At 40.0% G+C, this 18,581-nt stretch overlaps 1 protein-coding gene and 1 non-coding gene across 2 annotated transcripts in view; one reads left to right on the top strand and one right to left on the bottom strand.

Moving 5' to 3' along the window:
• The window catches only part of Fgf12 (fibroblast growth factor 12), a 344,853-nt gene that overhangs the window by 326,065 nt on the left and 207 nt on the right, over positions 1-18,581 (bottom strand). The gene's annotated exons all lie outside the window — the stretch shown is intronic.
• On the top strand, positions 9,055-9,189 carry LOC119825841. Its single transcript, XR_005287306.1, has one exon. It is a non-coding gene; the product is annotated as a small nucleolar RNA U109 (small nucleolar RNA).

Below are 18,581 nucleotides of genomic sequence, written 5' to 3'. Positions count from 1 at the left end.
TCAAAATAGACATCACTTTGCTCAATACCGAACCCCTACAATTAGAATAATAGTACATGGGGAAAGAAGTAGGCCATCGATAAATGGATAGACATGAATGGGAGAACAAGAACATTATGAGCCTGCAGCACACACTTCTTGACTCTGGCCCCTCTTTAAATAAAAGGCTTGTTTTCTTATCGTTATGCCAAGTGGGTGATTATAATTTTTTAATGTAACTCAGGTACTATCTGTTTTCAATAATTCCCTCTCTGGCTGCCAACACACATGCACACACACACACATACACACACACACACACACACACACACACACAGGCACACACGCACATACATGCATGTACTATCTCCACCACCATTACATTCCAAGAAACATCTATTGTTATTTGCCTCTGGAGTAAGATTTTTGTTTTTGTAGGATGTTTGGTTTGGTTTGGTTTGGTTTTGTACATTGCCATATTATGACCTCCTTAAAGCATGTATTGATCTATCCCCTCCTAGGAACAAATTCTAATACACAGGAGGAAACACATGATGTATGTACATGTTAAATTGCTGGTAGACATGAGTTTTCACCAGTTCCTATTGTGTCTTATGTTTTGCTTTTTTTTGTTGTTGTTGTTAGTTGTTGCTATTCATTAATGGGTTATCTCACCTAAAAGGAATACAAACTCTCAATAACATAAGTTGGTCTGGATAGTAGAGATCATTTCCACATACACTGTATTTTCTAGTTGTTAGTGCAAGAATTTAAAGTGAATTTGAATCGACAAAACTCCTTAACTTTTGTTATGTTATCCCACTTTATGAATTTAGAATGAAAATGGTGTATTATTTGATGGAATAGCATTCTCTTCAAGCAGCTTCACAATAAAATAGTAAGGTGGACTGTTCTTATTTGTAAGCAACCAGATTCCACAAAAACCCACTTTGTACCAAAGAAGTCACCTGTGGCCAGCTGGTCACTCTATCAAGGGGAAGTCTCCCAACAGTAATCTAATGAAAGGAGGAATAAACATGATCCCTTTATAAATGAGGACCATGACTTTCACACAACTAAGAAATGCACTGCTTCCCTACATTGAGAAAATGGAAGAATAAGGTTTCAACTCAGCTCTTAGTCTCCAGACATGATTACAAGAAGGGTTGTAAGCCTGCATTCAAAGATCTGGCTCCGTACATAAATGTGGGGCTTTGCACATCCATTCAAACTTGCCAGACCTCGGTCTCCTCACCAACGCCCCCCATTAAAAGAGGCTGCCCATTCCCACAGCTGCTGCTAGCACTCAAACACTATGATTCACTGAATTTTGGATCACTCACACTCTCAATGTAACATACTATCTGGTCCTTCCTCATTACAAGGTTACAACCCAAACGTTGTCTCTGTTGGCTAACACTTGTGCTATGTATGCACCAGCAGGAGATTGCATTGGAACTGCTGGGGATTGCCCTCATAGAGGAGTCTCAGGAGGTAGGTAGAACAATCAGGACAAAAGCTAGCTTACTTCCGACGAACGCCTTAGAATGCCAACCTGGTTTGAGCTAGCTGGCTATTTTCAATTAGAAGGAATTCACTGAGGAGACCCAGGTGGCTTAAACTCAGATCACTGGTCATTCTCAGAGCTCATTGGTCATTCTCAGAGGCACTTTTCCTTATTTTTTCCCTTTCCAACCCAGAGGCTTTTGCTTCAGTCTCAAGTGCTCACTCTAGCCCCATGCCAACCAAAAATCTTCGCTTGCCAATTTAAAAGGTGGGATAACAATGTGCATTCAGTTGCAATTCTAGGAAGAGGGGAAGGAAGGTAAAATACACAGTAAAAGTGAAAAGGAATTAGATGCATACCCTTCAGAGTTGCTCTTGTGGGAAAGGCGGTATACTAAATCCACCTATTCACATTCATTCTAGAAAAAAAAGCTGAAGCTCTATCTCTGGGATATATTACATACATAAATACATAGAGTGGACGGGTATAAAGATCATAGGAGTACTATGTAAGGGGCATGAAAACAGAAGTCAGATACTGGTTCTAATGATTTTAATTCTTTCAGTAATGTTTGAGCTCTTCATGAAAATAAGGAATAAAGATGATCTAAAGCTATCAACATATTCATTCTTTTTGTCAAGTTTTATTATATTAGTCATTGATCACATTTTAAGTCTAAAAAAATTGTCACATATCTCCTCCACTGTTTCCAGTATCACGCACACCATTTCTTCTTGAGGTCATGAAACCCACAAGTATTGTAGATTGGAAAACAAAATCATAATGACTATTTCACTAAGGCTACTTAGCTTCATGTTAACTACTAGAAGATTCTGTCTAGTGAGAAAAACAAGTTAGTCAATCAGCTCAATGAACTGAGCATGTGCAAACAATCATCACAAGAACCAAAGTAACTGTCAAAGAAGATAACCAAAAAGCAAAAGTTTCAGGGGCAAAGTTGGGCCTGCTGGGCACTCAACAGTCTCTCTTTAGAATAAAGACAACACTGGCTAAGACTGACTTGTTTGTTTTGGTTTTGGTTTGTTTGTTTTTTGAGGTTTTTTTTGGGGGGGGGTGTCTTTTTTTTTTTTTAGTAAGGATCAGCTATACTAAAGACACTTTCTAACTTATGAAAAGATTAAATCCTTTCACAGTGGGGTTAATGCAGGCCCACTATGTAGCACATGGTGTGGACTTTAATATTGTTGACTGTGAAGTACAAATGAATAAAGTGGTATACTAAAATGACTTTGTGTCTTTCCAAATGCTTCCCCACGTAATAACCTATGAGGGTAAGCTTCTTCCAACTTGAGAAACACATTTTGGTGGGTTCTAAATGTCATGCCCTGGGGTAGAGATCAGAACATCTACCTGGTGATGACCAATGTTTTGTTTTGAGAGGGTCTCCCTTTTTGAAGCTCCCTAACCATACACGAGTGATTTTTCTTTTACTCTTTGTTCTTACAGCTCCTGCTTCTACCAACTTGCGGCTGATCCCTCCAAGATGTCAGATATTTTGTTCAATACTTGAATGTATTCTGAGGTGAATCAAGTTTTTAAATTTTTTTTTAATTTCCGCTAATACTGTTCTGCTTCAAAAGTTCTTGTTTCTTATTCTTGGAAGATCTGTGTTGCTTGTCCAAAGGGCATGCGAGAAGAACATTCTAGGAAGACCTCAGCAGACAAGGCTTCTCTCCAGTCTATTCAGAGAAAAAGAAGATAGAAGGTACTATCTATCTATCATATTTCTAGCATCTGGTATTTCAAATGGAATGATGCGAAGACTTAGGAATGTGCTGTACCTAGTATGATTGCTTTTCCCAATCTCGTCGTGGGAGTGAGTATGCCTTAGATGACATAATGCTAGTCACAGGCACCTTCAACAAGGAAAGCAATGGCCCTTGGAGCAGCAGTAGGGATAATTTCTCTCAGGAGTGGAAATTTGCCTAATTGCTGAGGGGGACAATGAATATTCACCATGCAGAGACAGAACATCATTAAAGCTCACTCTGGGACAGCAAGCTTTCTGTGGTAGGAAAAGACTTGCCTGTACACTTCCATGAGCTTGCTGTACACAAGACTTTCTCGGGAATCATATTCAGAGCGGCAGCGTCGGAGGAGGCGTCACATTTACAAGCAAAGCTTTCAGTATGTACATATATGAAAGAGTTCAATACTGAGTATCATGGAATATTAAGAATAAGTCAGGCATCAAGGGCAACTAATGTTTCTACTATGATGCTAATTCCCCAAACCCCATTATTCAAAGTCATGTAAAGTCACTCAAAATATCTTTATAGGTGAATTATTCCCAATGTCATTTTATTTTATTTTACTGTTTTGTTGTTGTTGTTGTTGTTGAAACTGGACCAAAATCTGTATCCCAAAAGAACCTGGAATTTATTATGTAGCCCAGGATGTTTTCAAATTCATAGCAATTCTTCTGCTGTAGCCTCTGAGTGCCAGGGTTATAAGCACGAGCTGCACCTGCTTTTAATGCCATTTTATCACTGTCTCTACCAACAAATTCAAATTTGGGATTTTTCTTTATTTTTGAGACTATTACGGTGATAGTGTAACAGAGATACACAGGAATTGTGACAAATTAAATCAACTAAATACAAGCAGTTGTGAATTTTTATAAGAGCAAGGACCCATCTTGATATGGCAAAGTTTGACATACCAATCAAAATTATAAACATATTCAAAGATTTAATACTTTTATAGTTCTTTACTATAGCCAAGAGAAGGAATAATTCAGAATAAATCAGATATTTATAGCACTCATCGGGTATCTTATGACACTGGGAAGGGTAGACAATAAGAATAACAGCAGCATGAAAAGTTCCATACTGACCACATGGCCAGAAGAGTACAGACGTAAGCCTTGTAGACAAAGCATGAGGAATCCTGGGCTGACAGGAAGTAATATCATTAGGCCCTGCTTCTCACTGGGGCTCCAAAATGACAAGTAAGTCCCCCAGAGCTGCATCGCCTGTGACAGCTGGCCAAAGCCTTTCCTTGAAGCTCACAAAATAAGTCTCCCACTGTCTTCCAAGAGTATGTTTGGAAAACCACTTGGTGGCCTTGAGGCCACCAGCTACACACCTTACTGGGTCAATTCAACTCTTAAGTTTCAATGAGAGGTATCTCATTTTTACTCTTAGCCTTGAATCCTTCCCCATGATCTTGGGAGTTTCTTCCATTTTCCCTCCATTTCTTAATGGGTAAAATACATCCACAAGGGAGTTCTCACTCCCTCATTTCCTGCCATTAACATCCCTCACAAAATAGTTTTCTTTTTCTTAACCCCTTCTTGAGTATAGATCCATAGGTCTTCTGCTTTGATTCCTCCAATTGCTCCTTAAAACTGTGCTCTGTTGTGTTTAAACATAGGCGGGCATCAATAACTCACAGCATCCCAGTTTGTAGAGGAACTAGTCCTCCTCAAAAGTTACACCTGAGCCGGGCGGTGGTGGCACACACCTTTAATCCCAGCACTAGGGAGGCAGAGGCAGGTGGACCTCTGCAAGTTCAAGGCCAGCCTGGTCTACAAGAACAGTTCTGGGACAAGTAGGACTGTTATACAGAGAAACCCGGTCTCTAAAAACAACAACAACAACAACAAAATTACAGCAGAAACTTGAATTATCTTTTACCCATCACTCCTTAGGCTTCTCTTCTGCTTGCTTCTATACTTTTGCACTCTATATGGACTTCTTTTTTATTTAGCCTCTCTCCATTCATAACAACAGTGTCTAAGGGGCTTGGGGAACAAGAAGAGAACAGCAACCTCGGGCAATTTTTTTAAAAAACTATCTTATTTTCTTATATGTTCTAACAACAAAAATTTCAAATGTGCTCTATGTTCCCTTTAACATCAGGAGAAATAAGAAAAATAATATAAACACAATCAAAGGTGTTCCACGGCAAGGAATAGAAGCTAAAGGTCAGGGAATCGGGAAACATGCAGTCCAATTCCTAGGGCCTAGCAGGAAAAGTGAAGGTAACCCAAGAGTGGGTTCAAGTCAAAGGAAGATTTGCCTTTTTGATAATTACCTTTCCCCCTCCTCTAAGACTGCACCTAAAAAGCTGTTCATCCCTAGTTATTGGGTACTAAGGGTATCCTATTTCCAATAAATGATGTGTCAACACCCAAAGTTGTACTTTTAGTGATTTTTTTCCTAAAAATACAATATTTTTAATTGTCAGATTTTTATGACACACACACACATATATGAATGTGTAGATAGATAGATAGATAGATAGATAGATAGATAGATAGATATAGATAGATATAGATAGATATATCTGGAGCATATGTGCTCTTTATAGGTGATAGAAACCATATGGAACACTACATATCAAAATGAAGGTGTGGGAAGCTGCCGCAGTACGGGAGGCAGTAGGTGGGTCAATGGATAGATGATAAGCAGATAAATAGATGAGCAGATGGATAAGACAGAATATGCACACAGAGAAAGAGATTCGTTAAATTTACTATGCTACCTAAATGAACACTGCGCAACTGTTCAACTCATTTTAAAGAAGTATTTTAATATGAAGAACACTGGTGATATAACATTATATTTAAAAAACTTTGAGAAGATAACACCTACACAGCTCACTTAACATGGAGAAGTCAAGCTAGTGTCTAAATAGAGCCTTCAGTCCTATTGAATAGTGTTCATAGTGCTGGGGCAGACTCTGCATGCTACCAAAGGAGGAAGGAACGCCCCAAACCAGCTACAAACTTTTTGCTCTACAGTGAAGACCTCCCTGCAGGATGCAACAGTACAATAGTAGCACAAAGCTCATGGGAGGAATGAACCACTATCGAACTGGATTTAAGGCCCGTTCCATGAGATGGAACCCATCCCCAACACTGTTCAGGGACCAAGAACATGAGACTAGATAGCCCATGGACCTAGGGGAAAGCCAAATACTACTCTTCCGCTAAAGGAACATAACAACAAAAAGACCCCTGATGACATGCTGCTATATTCACGTATCAGTGCCTTGCTCTATCACCATCAGAAAAGCTTTTTCCTGCAGTAGATGGGAACAAATACAGGGGAATGCAGGTAGACAATATGCAAAGATAAAAACCTTGGAACACTCGGTCCTAAATGAGGTACCTCCAACACATCCTTCCCTTCAGAGCCCAGGGAGGGACCTGGGAAAAGTTGGGGGACAGGAAACTGTATTAAAGAATATCTAATATGAAAAAAAATCTATGAAAACATTGAAAAAGTACAGACTAGTCTATAATGTAATACTATTATATAATGGAACAGAAGGGTATTGAACACGTTAGGAGTTATTTGAGGTGGGTTCATAGAACGTTTTTATATTTGTTTAGGTTGTTGTTGGTTTTTTTTTTTTTTTTTTGGTCATTAGAATTAACCTGTCAAGTTTAAAGGTTTTAAAGAAGAAGTTCTTATTTTCATTTATGACACTCAGGCCTTTAGAACATTATAAGAAAAATGTACCTCTATGGAATGACTAGAAATTAAAATCAAGAACAGGTAACAATGACTTTCCCCTCACTTTTGTGTACTAGACTAGAAAGTCAGCCCAACAAGGAGTTATCTCAGATCCTCCTCCATCACGAGCAAAACTGAGAGTTCTTCTCTGTCAGCAACAAGAAAAAAGTTGGCTACAGGAACATCTCACCCAAAATGACATGATAAAATTATCTAGGGAATAATAAAGGATTTATTGCGTGTGTGCCTCAGAGCACTTCCACAGCAGAGGGTTGCTGCATTTTTAAAACTCAAATAACAAAATAAAAATATACTTCCATGCATATAGTATAAAGGACAAGAAATTCAGGTCAACAAATATTTTAAAATGAGATTAAACTCACATCCTATCAGGAAATACAAAGGCTATATTTTTTCGCCTGATTTTTATGACACACTATTTTAAAGATACACATATTACATCACAGAGAAGAAACAACTAGTGGAAGGCTGAAAGGAAAATGCCACGTGACTGGCAGGAGTGCAGGCCATGGAAGATGTGCCAACTCCTCCCTCCCATCCCTGAAACTACTCATGTTCTGGAAAGTTGCACACTGTGGAAGCTAACATTCATCCTCCCATAGTCTCCACTTCCATCTCAGTCTAAGAAACAAAAAGGGTTCCTGCCTTTTCCAAGGTGCTATAATGCGACACTGTGTTCTTCTAGCCAGTTCATTCTTTGGCAAGGCAGGAAACCTTCTCAATGATCAGGGAAGGGAGGGAGCCATGCAGCAATGTGAGTCACCCGGTTATGCATCACCTTTGTGTGGGTCGTCCTGCCCATGGGATGCACACTTTCTGGGCAGCCGGCTGGGCTCCTACACATGCCGTTGTAGGTACATACTGAGTCAAAGATCTCTCTTATCACTACTGAAACTCAAGAGAAATTAGCTGGATCTACTCTGTGCTCTGGTGAGTTGTATGACATACTAAGATTTTCCTTAGGAAAAAATCTCGTAGGTTTGTGCTTAATGATTCTGCAGCCTCCTGGGAGGTAATCCAAGATGAGACAAATACATATAATAGCATCTATTGAACAGTGTTATCTACCTCTTTAGTTGTTTTGAACTCAAGATTAAACACAGGAGAGAAATAAAAGTTATTACGCAAATTCTTACCTCAGCCCATAGCACACAAAGATTTTTATGCAAAAATAATTCCCAAGGCAAAATCTAAAGGCATAGAAAGTGAATATTGGATAAATACTCAATAACAATTGTTCTAAAGTTACATTTAGACCACCTTATAAAAACCACACATCAACATATACATATATTTTAAATATATACTTACTTTTTTAAAATGCAAGTGATACACAATTTCTCAACTCTGATTAATATGCAAACAAATTCCTATTCATATCTTTAGGAAAAGCCTTGAAATACAAAACTGAAAACCTCAAAAAGAGATAAGGAAGGCTCCTTTGCTATGACTTTCAAAGACCATTATGAACAGCTTTCTCTAAAAACTTCTTGGAAAATAATTTCAAAAAATTTAATGTGCTTTTTAATTACCACATTTAGAGTAATTGTTTAACTTTATAAGAAAAAGCTGAATGCAACAACCCTTCCGCACTAACATCTGTGAAGACTCATGTAGAGACTGGAAGAGGTTCTGTCAGGATCTTGATATTAGGAGGTTTTAACCTATGGAGTCTTTCCATGGTCAATGTTTTCTGCGATGAACAAAATCTATATAATATGAAAATTATACTACCAGGTTTTAACTTTAAAGGAAACACATTATAAGGTACAAAGCAGTTCTTCCATCTGTCCCATCACTCTCCAAAGGTAAGTGTCATTAGCAATACTGATATTGCTAATTATGTATGTATTACTCCCCCCAACACACACACACACACACAGAGAGAGAGAGAGAGAGAGAGAGAGAGAGAGAGAGAGAGAGAGAGAGAGAGAGAGAGAGAGAGAGAGAGAGAGAGAGGGAGGGAGGGAGGGAGGGAGGGAGGGAGGGACGGAGGGAGGGAGAGCAAGAGAGAGAGAAATGATTTATAGAGGTAAAGTTTCTCTTAAAAGTTTAAAATTTTTGCATGTGGACATGTCTGCCCCTCTTCTCTTTGGGAGTAGGAATGTATCCATAACATGCTACATTAATCAAGGAGTTCTCAGGGCTACCAGCCTTACAGTAGAGGTTGAGTAGTAATATATTTCTCCTACATAAAAAAGTTTAAAATTTATGGAATAGATATGTTTGTTCATGTCTGTAATCGCAGTATCTGGGAGGCTGAGGAAGGAAGTTTGCCATGGACCAAATGCTAGCCTAAGCTAAATAGTGAATCCCAGGCCATCCTGGGCTACAGAGTAAGATCCTGTCTCAAAATTATTTTTTTCAAGCTGAAACAAAGGAAGGTAGATAGATAGAAAAATCCCTCCCTGGGAAAGGCCTAATGCTCTAGTTTGTATCACCTATCTATGAAAGGCCCGCTGCCCCGCCAATCTCACCATGAGATTCATAAGTAACAGTCGCTAGAAGTGTTCCTGCTACTCAGCTTCCGTATTGTATCAGATTCAGAAAAGGCCTTACCAACCTCTTGTGCTGCCTCTCATCACCTCTTTGATCCCCACACTGCTTGCGAATATTGGACTATTGTCGGCTAAGCCTAGACTTTGCCCACATTCCTGATGGTGATTCATCTTCTGATCTCTGCCTTTGTGTAGCTAGAACAATTGACACACCTGATGACCTTACGTGTCGGGTGCAGAGTCTTAGGTAAGGAGAGAGCCACTATGACTTTGATAATAGTTTTCTGTCTGTGACTGAGCTCTCCACACACGGAGTCCTGGGGTCAAGGTCAGCTGCCAAGCTAACATGGACAGTCACTTCTCGAGCTCTTCCAAGTTAAGCAAATAATTAGTGCTTTAGAAAGCGGTGCAGCTAGCACCAACCCCTCTCCCCTCAAAGAGGAGATTCATTTTGTGCCGCTAAGTTTTATTTAAAGACCGTGCAATCGCATCCCAGCTGGCTTCATTGAAGCAACAACGTGGGCAATCAGTGACACCAACTGCAATGCCTTCGTTTCTATAAACAGTAATGAGTGGAGGGGGTAGGAGGGTACTAGAAGCTTATGTATAAACAAGAAAAATCATTTCGGCAAGACAGATTGTCTGGGCAGATTCGCAGCCTCTCTGATTGGGCATCGGAGGAGACTGAGATGTCCAGTATTTAATGGCATCAGAAGAGATGCTGTGACATTCAGAACGCTGTGCAGTGAAAATAACGTGGGACAAACACAGCAATTGTGTGCACTGAGCTGAACAAAGCAGACAAGTAAAACACTGTGTAAAACATTCCACGGAAATCCAGGGAGCATATCTGTAAGTATTCCCCAGATGTCCCTCTGGTGCCACACACTAGAATGTGTGTACCTCTGTAAGAAGCTGATGTAGTTCCTCTGGCTATGGATAAATAGACATGTTGATGTATGATTAGATGCAAGATATAAATAATTAGGAAGATTATTTATATTATCATATTATCATCTGACCATGGGCAATGCTAAGTTAAATTGAAGTGTAGGTCAATTGCTTTCATAAAAATAATATTTCTTAAAGTATTTTTAAAGGGACTGTGGAGATGTTAGCCCCTGCCCCTTGAATCACAGCTGCTATTTTGCATACCCTAGCACTTCCTTTTTAATTCTTAGGTGCTATACAAACTCAAGGAGATTGACATGAATCCTGAGCCCAATGCGTTTTTCCTCCCTTGATGTGGTCTTTACCATTAAATCTTACAAAGCTTGGTTAGCACGAAACAAGCAAAGGCTCCCGTGCACTTTACTGGGGCATTTATTTCATCCTTTGTTGTATCATATGCTTTGTTTTCATGTATATCTCTTCCTGCTGGGTCTCTATGAACTTCTCATCTACTGTATACCCAATATTTTTTTGCTGAACTGAATTACCCAAACAGATATGTCTGAAGGCATAACATGCATAAATTTCTACCCTTGGGAAGAGGATGGCAGGAGAAAAAGGGAACGAAGCCTTTTGGAGAGAGGTAATTGGATGATACAAGTATTCTAGGCTTCAGAAAAGGTCTGGCTTGCTCCATCTCTTCTGCTGTACTTAACACAGAGCCAGAAAGACACAGTGCAGGTCCATGACCCAGATGAGAACAACACTGATCCTGGTTCCTTCCCCATGAAGAGCACCACTGGGTTTCTTCCTAATGCATATTGTCTGAGTGTATAAAACTAGGGGAGAAACCCAGTGTTTATATGCTGTTTCTTGTGCCTGCAAAACTACTATAACTGTGGCTTTAAGCAACACAGTGAGTTCTTGCTTTTCCAAATATGTTTGTGGGCATCAGATCTTCACATTTCTAGGTAAGCAAAAAATAGCAACTCAATTCCTTCAAGACTAGACTTACAATGAAATCACACGTGTAAAAAGATAATCACAAAGTGTGGGGAACATCAGTGGAGAATTAGTACAGTGGTAAAGGAAGAGTCTTTCAGCCATGCTAAGAGCACCTGCAAGCATTCTGTAAGAAAACAAAGCTTAGGAGTGTGGCATAATATTCTGATCACTAAAACACCATAAATGGATGTCCACAAGTATGTTCATTAAATACTACAGAAAATATCAGAAAGAAACTGGATTGTGGAAGTCAACACGTATGTTCTTTAAGTACTACAGAAGCTATCAGGAAGAAAGTGGAGCGCTTTCAACTGGGAAGGGCCCTAACCCTGACTCCCTAACATTGCACTGTTTTTTAAGAAGCACCACCTGTCCTATCAATCAGAATAGGGCAGATAAGAAAGTACCTTTTAAAGGAAATTACTTACTAATGTGGCTTTAACGTCTGTCTCATTTCTATTAAACGGCCACCAGAGATCATGTGGTGAGCTCTGTGAACAACAGACACTCAAGGACACAGATTAATGGATTAACCACTACCCTGAACACCACCAACCAGCAGCACCAGAAAAAAAAAGTAAATAAAAAAGCTTGAAGTATGTTGTGCTCTAGGCTATTAGAGTTTCCATGTACCTGTATCACCTGCCCACATTTCATTAGCCAATATTAATCAAATGGGCACATTTGACTTTATGGGAATAGCATAAAGCTATCTAAAGTGGTTTAAATAGGGAATGTTCCCACAGGCTCTAGTGTTGGAATACTTGGTTCCCAGTGGGTGCTGCTGTGGAGGGAAGTTTAGGAGGTGTGGCCTTGCAGGAGGAAGTATGTCCCTGGGGAAGGTCTTTGGGAGTTTGGAGCCTCCCGCTTGCATTTGAAGCTGTGAGCTCTCAACCCCTACTCCTGCCACCATGCCTGTCACTCATATCTCCTTGCCACGATGGACTCTTAGCCATCTAGAATCACAGATAAAAGTCAACTCTTCTCCAAATCGCTTGCAGTGATGCTTTTCCTCACAACAGCAGAGGAGTAACTAGAACATCTGACAGCGTTCCTAGAAGAGAACCCAAAGTGCTGACCGAAAGATGCTACTGGCAGCTCCACAGCAAGACAGTGAGCAACCTGTTTTTTTTTTGTTGTTGTTGTTTTAAGAAATCAGACGTCACAAGGACATCTCAACAAACAAAATATGCAAACGGCACACAAGCACACAAAAAGATATCCAATATGATATACTATTAGAGAATTTTAAATTAAAACAAAGGAATATGACTACATACCTATAAAACTGCCAGAAATCCTACAAATACACAACAAAAATTCAGTCAAAGATACAGAGCCAAAAAGACTCATTCACTGATGGTGAGAGTGCAAAATGCCATAGCTACTGTTGACATTTCCTTACAAAATCAAATTTGCTTTATTACATAATCCTGTTAACAATTGGTGTTTGCCCAAATAGGTTAAAATTTTATGTTCACACAAAAGCAGCCCACTGATCCTTATAGCAACTTTATTCACTATTTCTCAAACATTTAAATTACCAAAATGTCCTCTGACATGTGAATGAATAAATAAACTGTCATACATGCCAACAATGGAATATGCTTTAGAGCTAGGAAGAAATGAGCTGGCATGGCATGAAATAAAAATGGAAGAAATTTAAATATTTATTAAGTGAAAAGTCACTTTCAAAAGACTGCATACTATGTTACTATAACAATATGATAGTCTAATAAACGTAAAAGCATAAACAAAGTTTTTTTTAAAGCAGTGACTTTTATCATTTAGGGGAGGTGAATAGTTAGGGAACAGATTTGGGGGGGCAGTGAAACACTCTCAGTGTTACTATTATGGTAGAGATATGCCATTATCCAAACCTACAAAATGTATAAAACCAACAGAAAACAGTGTCAGTGCAACTTCACGTATTGCCACAGCTGAGCCACTCTGATGGGAGACACTGACAACAGAGGAGACCAGGCCCTTGTGAGGGCTGGAGTTTACAAGACACCTCTTTACCTTACCTTCAGTTTGGTTATGAATCTACAGCTACTACAGAAAGTGGCATAAGGCTCCTAATGACACTACATTAATACATAGACTTCCTTTTTTATTTTCAGAAAAGGGGGTGGCAACAATAAACAACATCTTGAGTTTTCTGACACTGACTTTGAAAATCTAATGTGAAATTTAAAAATTGAAAAGTAAAAGCCATAAAAACTATAAACAACTGTCCTCAAAAGGTAGATCTTTTTCATTCATTTTTTAAAAAAATTTGGTAATGTTTTTTCACGTGCTTGTGTGTGTGTGTGTGTGTGTGTGTGTGTGTGTGTGCGCGCGCGCGCGCGCGCGCGCGCGCGCGCTTGCTTTGCTGAACATCAAATATCAAATCCTGGTCCTCAGACAAACAAGGCAAGCCCTCTACCACTGGGCTATACTGTCAGTCCATTGGACTTCCTAATAATTTTCTAAAGATTTCTAAAGAATTCAAAATATCCTCAAGCACAAAGTAATTCTATTTCCATTTTTCCTCATGGTTGGCATCTGTCCCTTTTACCTTTGGTGAAAAACCAAAGGGCTTAGAAGGTAACATGTTCAATAGATCTCTAATGCTGACCCTGGAAATAAGGCTCAGCGGGTGAAAGTGCTTGCTAGACAGGCATGAGAGTCTGAGTTAGGATCTCCAGAACCCATATAAAAACTGGATGCAGTGCATCTGTGATCTTGGCGCCCCCCTGGAGAGACAGGAAGCTGGAGCCAGAGAATCCCTAGACATTCACAGGCCAGTTAGCCCGCTATACACAATAGAAAAACAACAAAAATACCCCATCTTAAACAAGGGGCAAGGAAAGCAAGGTTGGACTAGATGTGAGGTTATCTTTTGACCTTGACATGTAGGCCATGGCATAGGAATGTCTGCATTCACACACACACAAATGCAAGCCCACAGACACATAAACACATATAACAACACACACACACATATACACACAACAATTATTCGAAGTTTTGAATGAAGGTATCTTGATAGGAAATGAGCTTATGAACAATAACTGTATGGTAAACAAATATCCTTTCTAGAATCATTTCACTGCCATGGAGGAAAATCAGAGCCTAGACACCCAAACCTGATGTACAGTGTTCGAGACAACTTGCATGCAAGTGGTCAGTTTTCATTTGGATGTTTGCGCTAGACTGGCACACAGTGGCCCTGTGCGTTCTAAGTGTGTACTCTTACCAGACTCAATCGATGAGTTATGTTTGCCCAGGGTATTTGAATTTCCTCTTAAGGAAACTAGATGTCCTTGTTGGGCTCCAGCTCAAGACATCTGCAGGGCTGTATGGTAAACAAATATCCTTTCTAGAATCATTTCACTGCCATGGAGGAAAATCAGAGCCTAGACACCCAAACCTGATGTACAGTGTTCGAGACAACTTGCATGCAAGTGGTCAGTTTTCATTTGGATGTTTGCGCTAGACTGGCACACAGTGGCCCTGTGCGTTCTAAGTGTGTACTCTTACCAGACTCAATCGATGAGTTATGTTTGCCCAGGGTATTTGAATTTCCTCTTAAGGAAACTAGATGTCCTTGTTGGGCTCCAGCTCAAGACATCTGCAGGGCTAGGAGGCCCCTTCCTTACTGCATGTTGCAGAATAATCACAACCATCACTTCCATGTGGCCTTTCTAGAATACTTTAGTGGCAGCTAAATCAAGCAAGCATGCGCATACACACCTACCCTTACACTTACCTAACTCCTCCCATGGGAACCAACTCCCAGCAGGGGCTTCCCTCTCAGGGGCCTAGGTGTTAGGACAGAATTTGCTCCTTTAGGAAATCAGAATGGAGCCTGGTGCAATGAGAAGTCTGTAGCCCAAAGCTCCTTGGTGAGACAGCACAACTCTTCCCTACTCAGCAGCAGAGGGATGGGAGCAGGCATGGAAGCCATTGTCTCCATCACCACTCCTATCCTTGTTTTGCTCTCTTTGAACTAAAAGCTTTTCAAATTCATCAGTCTGATAGAAATGTCATATTATCTGAACAGAGATGCTTAGACTTTCAAGCTTCTAATCTACCTTTTAGTAGACTGGCTCCATATGCTTAAAATTTGCATAATTTTGGCAAATAAGTAAAAGAACAAAACCCAAGTAACAAAAGAGGCTGAGAATTCAGCCTTGAGCAGCTGACTTTAGCATGTATTAAGATTGCCTTCCATGTATTGCTAGCATCTCCATCCTTCTGAAGTACAAGGGATTTATACAGTGGTAGACTTACTAAATTAGCATGATATCAATATCTAATAATACAGAGGAAAGGCAAGAGCAATAAATGTCCCTAAAAAGCTCAAAACCAATGGTTAATTTAAATTTTAGACCCATATAAACAAAAATAAAACATTTACAGTTTTAAACAGCTTGAACATATTAATAGACTCTCTCTCTCTCTCCCCCCCTCTCTCTCTCTCTCTCTCTCTCTCTCTCTCTCTCTCTCTCTCTCTCTCTCTCTCGTTTTTTTGAGACAGGGTTTCTCTGTGTAGCTCTGGCTGTCTTGGCTGGCCTCAAACTGGAGATCTACCAGGCTCTGCCTCCTGAGTGCTGGGATTAATGAGAATCTCTTAAACTATTGCAGTAAATCACATCCCATGCCCCTCAGGTATGAGCTTAGTTCCACCACAATGAGAAATACCTAGAACAGAACTGTCAATACGTGCTGACACTGTTTAAAACAATGCCAAATTCCTTCCGGGCAAGATTTTGAAATTTACAGTGTTTCATAGTCTGGTTTTTATAAATTCACTTCATGATAAGTTTCTGGTTTCTTTACCCCAATTTGCATGAGAACGTTGGGCATGTCAGTGTTAACTACCTGCAGAACTGCTGTGAGGTTTTGCTAATGGCAGAAGCCATGGTAATGATACCAATTTAAAATAGAACACACTGACAATATCTAAACATATTATGCTAAGCATATTACACATGAAAGGTAAAAAGCCCTTAGAATAGCACCTGATATACAAGAGTTCAAGGAAACTTTTAGCTGCAATTAAATCATTTTAATCCAGCTATGATGTGTGCAATATGATCATGGTAATTTAGATCTCTACACAAACTGACAGCCAGGTTATGTTAGTTGCATACAAGCATAAGCCATAAAGAGTCATAATTTGAAGAAAGACCCTGCAGTTCTAGAAACACTCTCGTGACAAACAGCTGTGTCTTAATTATTCTGTTTGGGAAAGACTCGGGTAAAGGTCTCATCTTCCCTGTTTGGTCCTGTACCCTTTTACAAAAACAGTGAATGTTCTAGAGTGGCAGTTCCCCCAACAAAGTATTTACCCCACTAAGTAAAATTACATGTACAAATAAGACACCACAGTTCTTACAGAAGTGCATGCTAAAAGCAGGTGAAGCCACAAACAGAGGGACCAGGCAAGAGCTAACAGCATCTCCACATTTTAATTTTTCAGATGAAAGTCAAGACGTTTTAAAGTAGAGTGACTTACAGAAACCGCCTTGGAACTGCCTCACAAATGGGTCTCTTGACTCGTAAGCCCCACACTTGCAGCAGCCCACGCTAACCAGTCACAAGGATCACCCTTTCCGTTTGCAGCTGCTACTACTTGGGAAAGGAACTCTGCCTGCTATCTGAAGATTTTACCTCGTTTTATCTGAGAAAGCGCCTTGTTCAGTTATACACCACGCATACCTTGAACTGCACACCTGGGAAGCGAATGCCTTCGTTGGAGTCTATTCACATTCTACGTAGTGTGAACCAGGGGAACTGAGACGGTATTTGCATGCATCTCCAGAGTTCCTGGGTCAAGTACCATTAAGATGCAAGTCTTTACAGTAAACCTTTTTTAGTTGAGAAATGTGGATGCATCTTTCAGCACTCCCAAATACGGTAGCAAAACAAAAAGAAAGACTGGCTAACCTCCTGAATTACATAGAAGTAAAATATGAGATCACATTGCCAATTTCATTTCACAAGCATGCTCACAAATTTCGCTTAGATAAATTTTCTTGTTTCTTTAAAGCTATCTTCTAGTTTTATTTTTTGACTGGTGAGTAATTAGAAAGTACAAGTTTCAGAAAGTATGAATGGAAGTTCATATATATATATATATATATATATATCCAAAGATATATATATATATATCTTCCCAAATATAATTTTCATAACTCTAGAACAGAGTGGAAATAGGTGCCATTACCAAGTGAATCAGATCCCCTAAAATAGCACACAAAGTTTTAAACACAAAAGCTATTATAACACTGCTGAATTTGTTAGTTATTTGGGGCTTGTGGATCAAAAATATATTCTTTACAGAGACACTCGTTTAAAAATGATATGGTGCCTTTCCTGTCTCCTCACACCCCACCTCTACACGTGAGAAAGCAACTGAAGAGCACAGAAACTGAATTAGCGCTTGCAAGATTAATCGATGGTTGATTTAGGAAGAACTTTCATCTTTTAAAAGAATCAGACAAAGGACCAGAACGACAGGAAGCACCACCCCATCTTGCAAGGCTTCTGCAGAACAGTATGGCTTGTCTGGTCCTAGTTTGGTGCTTTTTTAAAAAAGTCATTAAGTATCACAACATTTTTTTTCTCAATATCACAGGTTACTCAGATGATCCGGGTATTTGGATATTATATATATATATATATATTTATCTATCTATATATTTATATATCTACTCCCTTAAAAAAGGAAATATATATATATATATTTCCTTTTTTAAGGGAGTAGATTGGCTAAGCCCCAGGCTACCCGAAATCCTCCTGCTTTGGCACCAAGGACAGGAATTGCTCCATCTCCGCGGTAACCCACCTAACCACCGCCAAAAGTCCACTTTTAGACAAAGCAAGAAAAATAAGATACCTGTCTGCCAGCCACCTGTTTAAAGTCCCCTCTGCGGCCGAATGCACCAGCAACTTCTCCGAGGAGACCCTGAACAACCGTAAGTCCCAGGCCGCCCTCGGAAGTCACAAGGAGCAGCGAGGCGCGAGGAAGTGTGGGAGCCGGTCGGTCCCTCCCGCTCCCCGCGTCCCGGACCCGCAGGCTCTGTCTCGGGTGCGGGGCGACAGCGCGGGTGACTTGAGGGCTACACACACTCACACACACGCGCACACGCGCACACACGCGCGCGCTCGGAAGCCGCGGGCCCTCTGGGCGCAGGGCTCCCG

The sequence above is a fragment of the Arvicola amphibius genome, chromosome 10 (genome assembly GCF_903992535.2).
Source record: "Arvicola amphibius chromosome 10, mArvAmp1.2, whole genome shotgun sequence".
Lineage (NCBI taxonomy): Eukaryota > Metazoa > Chordata > Mammalia > Rodentia > Cricetidae > Arvicola > Arvicola amphibius.
The sequence above is the reverse complement of the archived record's forward strand: the minus strand, read 5'-3'. Positions and strand labels throughout refer to the sequence as shown.